The sequence below is a fragment of the Mytilus galloprovincialis genome, chromosome 3, assembly GCF_965363235.1.
Source record: "Mytilus galloprovincialis chromosome 3, xbMytGall1.hap1.1, whole genome shotgun sequence".
In the NCBI taxonomy this organism is placed as follows: Eukaryota; Metazoa; Mollusca; class Bivalvia; order Mytilida; family Mytilidae; genus Mytilus; species Mytilus galloprovincialis.
Window position 1 is genome coordinate 71,876,755 of NC_134840.1, and position 4,718 is coordinate 71,881,472.

Below are 4,718 nucleotides of genomic sequence, written 5' to 3' on the forward strand. Positions count from 1 at the left end.
CGTTGTATTGTAAAATAAATCCCTTTTCTAAAAGGGTTCACAACTTAGTGGTATAATGGAGTGTTCAATGGTGCGAATACCGACCCTGGAATGCTTTGCAAAGTATTAAACAATTTTGGTGATTTGTTATCTTTTTCCTGAGTATTCTTTGGTTTATTTGTACTGTATTCCTGCCATGTAATGCTTTCATTTTGGCGTTTTATTAAGCGTTGCAATGAAGCGCGTTCAACCCACCCTTTTTCTCTTAAAATGTCCTGTACCAAGTCAGGAATATGGCAGTAGTTATCTAAAAGCATTTGCTTTCTATATTGCATTGTCGTTTGTTTTTTGATGCACTTCAGTGTTTCTGTTGTTTCGTTGTTTTCCTCTTAAAGTCGATGTGCTTCCCTCGGTTTTAGTTTGTAACCCGTATTAGTTTTCTCTCAATCGATTTATGACTTTTGAACATCGGTATAGTACTGCTCTCTTTATTTACACGTATTGATAATATTTTCGGATAATGTAAATGTGTTTTCGGTTTCTTTATTTTCAGTTATATGATACACAATGCAAACTAACAGGGAATCGGCATTATCTTACCTCCTATACATTTCTAGGAATAGGATTGGTTAAAAGCGTCCGCGTGCAAACCGTGTATATTCAATATTAGGTTAGTAGGGGGCGGGGCTTATTCCATACACGGTTAGTAGTGGAGTAACGTCCCTTTGTATAGTAAAGATGGCGTCGACGAGAGGTTCGAAACGTTTTGCAAGCACAACAAATGAAGAAATTGATGCAAACAGATTGAATGTGAATTCGGAAAATACACTGAAAGCAAACAGAAAGTGTGCAAATATACTCCGGGACTATCTTCAGGAGAAAGAACAAGATGATGACTTTGAAAACTTTGGTTGTGTCCGACTGAATGAGACTCTGTGTCATTTTTTTATGTCGACCTACGGAAAGGGGATGGTGAACGATACAAAGCATCGTCACTGGAGTCCATCAGGCATGGCATTAACAGATACCTTAAGGCTCCTCCGCACAGTAAAACGTTTGATATTGTGAAGGATTCTCCATTTAATGACAGTAACGCAAACTTTAAAGCCGTCTTGTCAGAATCGAAACGTTTTGGACTAGGTGACGTTATACATTTCCCCGTTATTAATGAAGTTGATCGTGAAACACTGTATACATCTATGTATCTTTCACCTACAACACCAACTGGCCTGGCAAATAAAGTTCAGTTTGACATCAGACTTTATTTTTGCAGAAGAGGAATTGAAAATATGCACAGTATGACAAAATGTACCTTCACAATTAAAACTGACATTAAAACAGGATTGAAATATGTTACTAAGGCAAAAGATGAACTTACCAAAAATCATAGGGAATCAGATAAGGAGCTTGTCTCTGGAGTAATGCGCCAGAATCACCAGGTGAGTGTATGACAATAAAAGGGGGGGGGGTGTTATTAGACAATTGAAAGGATGAGAAAAAAAAGATAATTAGAACATTACACCATACTAATTGTGTATAAAAAATACATGACACTTACTAACTTTATATCAAATATACAACATTGGCGATTGCCACATAGACATGAATGACAATTAAGCAATGATATTCCTGAAAATATAAAAATTTAAAACAACAAGTACATGTAGTAACTATAAATAGTTGTGAAAGGTAGCAATATCATTATCTAATTATAGACTAAGACAGGAGCCTGTAATTCATTGTTGTGTGGTTTATTGCTGTACGTAAAATGTATATCATACATGTATTTCTCAATTGAATAAATTTACATGTGTCATTTCGGGACCTTCTACATGTTTGATACATGTATATCAATGTAAATACAAGAAAAACATATGCCCATTGTTGAAGGCTGTACGTTGATCTGTCACTTATAGTTAAACGTTGTTAATGTCTGTGTCATTTTGGTCTCTTGTGGACAGTTGTCTCATTGGCAATCATACCACATCTTCTTTTTTATATATAGTATCTACGTCTTCGTTCTTGATGTTAAACCTGAAAATATCTAAATGAGTACTCTATATTTTAGGATCTGTGTATTGTCCTGTTGCCTCATACGAGAACTATATACGTAGATTACATCCATCAAATGATCGTTTATGGCAGAAACCATTGGATAGTTTTTCCACAGAAGCTGATGCCTGGTATTGTAATATGCCACTAGGAGAAAAAAAAATAAGTACATTTATGTCAGAACTCAGTAAGAAGTGTAAGTTGTCTATTGTTTATACCAATCACTCAATACGAGCAACTGGAGCCACAGTTTTATCACAAAACATGTATGGATCTGCGCAATATTGGCAGTCACTGGGCACAAGTCCGTACAGTCACTCACAACGTACCAGCGTGTTAATACTAACGAGAAAATTAAAATGGGTAAAATTATATCTGACAATCTTGTGCAAAGAGCAGTTATTGCTTCCAACCATACATGCAATAGATCCAATAGTGATGATAGTGTGTCATTTATGGAACAGATACAGGATATTGACATTGGGGATATTTTAGGAGAATTTGATGACAACGGGCCGAAACCCATCCAATACAGACAAACAACCACATGCATGCAGTCGACAAAACCTCAGAGTCAGATCTTCTATGGCAATGTAACTGTTATACACAACCTTACCATCAACAAGTAGTTGTGATGAAATTATCACACTTGTCATGTTGACATAAACATTTATTTTTCAATTTTGTACACAAAAAATGTGTTGCCTGTTGACTTTGACACTATTTGTCGCCTAAATGTATTGAACATTTTGTTTTAATTAATATTGTTATATCAAGGTTATTGATATTCAATTGTTATTGTTGACATTAGTTTTTCTGTTTAAATAAGAACAATGAAAGTGGATTCTTAAAGTTGTAGATTTGAACACTTTGATATAAAGACCTGGTATGATTGTAAATGAGACAACTCTAGTCGAGATTCAACAAATAAAGATAGTCGGTAAGATAAATTCGCTACATAGTGTGCTATTAACCTAATACGATATATACGGGGTAAGTAAATTCCATATGGGGTTCGAGCTTCACTCTCACCCCATATGGAATTTACTAACCCCGTATATATCGTATTAGGTCACTAACACACTATGTAACTAATATTATTTTCAGAGTCACAAATAAAATACTGTGAAAGGAAAAAGTTAACAAAAAAATAATCCAACTAACAAAGTATCCATTAAAAGAAGGAGGTTAATATTTTCGAATCTTTTTGATCATACGAAAACTTAAACTTGTATTGGATACTGTTGTAGTTAATTGTCAATGAAAGTGATACTCGTATAGTTCTTTAGTTTTCGTTTATTTAATTTTTTTTTGTTACTCGTGGAATGTAATATTCATTAAAGAATTTGTCTGGTCACCGAAATTTACCTAAAATAAATCACGTTTATCACGTTATTAAATTTGCAAAGATTATTTATCTGTTTCTTTTGTCTAATACTAACAAAATTAATAAACAAAGAAATTAATTTGGATTTTTTTTATTTTAGTCAAACTTTCGACTAATAAAAAACTTTAATATCATAGCGAATAACTTGTAGAGAAAATAAAGTTGAAATTGTGACAAATTGTCACAATCTTTTTGAATTCCATTGTTTAGTTGTAACGTAATCAGGGATAATTAGATGTGTTACAATGTGTTTCACTTCCACACAGGGAAACTAGATTTGCATTCGTCATCTGAAACACCACATGTCCATTTATGGACTATCACAACTGTATGAGGCAGAAATAAAAACTAAAGCTATCAACAGTAATATGGACTGGCTAGGTTATACATATAACGTTCTAGCTAATTATAAAAGCATTTATTTAAGCGTTTACAAGTCAAACTGGAAGGGATTGAAACAATGTCTTATTCGTTTTTCAAATACTTCACTATTTGTGAACAGATAAATAATACTACACAAGACATAACATAGAAAACTAAAGACTAAGCAACACGAACTACACCAAAAACGGGGGGTGATCTCAGGTGATATATTGAATAGTTGTTATTGGCCTTGAACTAGGTGTTATTAACCGAGAGTATTCTCAGAACTGTACTTAGAGTCTTTTTATTGTTTGGATGCACAATAACTCGATCACGTCCACACTATGTTTTTGTTATATGTATTTCTATTTGCGTCCATCTGATGAGTTAAGCCTGTTCAACTGATTTTTAAATTTCGTTCTTAAGTTGTATTATTATATCACTATTCCAGGTTAGGGAAGGATTGGGATCCCGGTGATATGTTTAACCCCGCCACTTTATGTTTGTATGTGCCTGTCCCAAGTCAGGATCATGCAATTCGGTTGTTGTCGTTTGTTGCTGTGTTATATATTTGTATTAGTACATTATATTGGAATAACTTTTCTCAGTTGAATTGTTTGATACTTTTGATTTTTGGGGCCTCTTATAGATGACTATGAGGTTTGGGATTTGCTAATTGTTGAAGACCGTACGGTAACATATAGCTGTAAACTTATTGAGAGTTGTCTGGCAATCATACCACATCTTCTTTATATATCAACAGGAAAACTGATATTGAAAACGAAATATAAAAAAAAACAAAAAAACGATAACACGCTATTAAGATGATAAACAACGTCAGTACCCAGAACCCATACTTCAAGACCATCGTGTATTATTTGTAAAAGAGGGACGAACGATACCAGAGGGAGAGTCGAACAAAGAGTAAAGTTGATAT

At 33.9% G+C, this 4,718-nt stretch overlaps 1 pseudogene; it reads left to right on the forward strand.

Annotated features, from left to right (window-relative positions):
* The first annotated feature begins 717 nt into the window (after positions 1-717).
* LOC143066787 (uncharacterized protein KIAA1958 homolog) lies at positions 718-2,660 on the forward strand (annotated as a pseudogene).
* Positions 2,661-4,718: the final 2,058 nt, after the last annotated feature.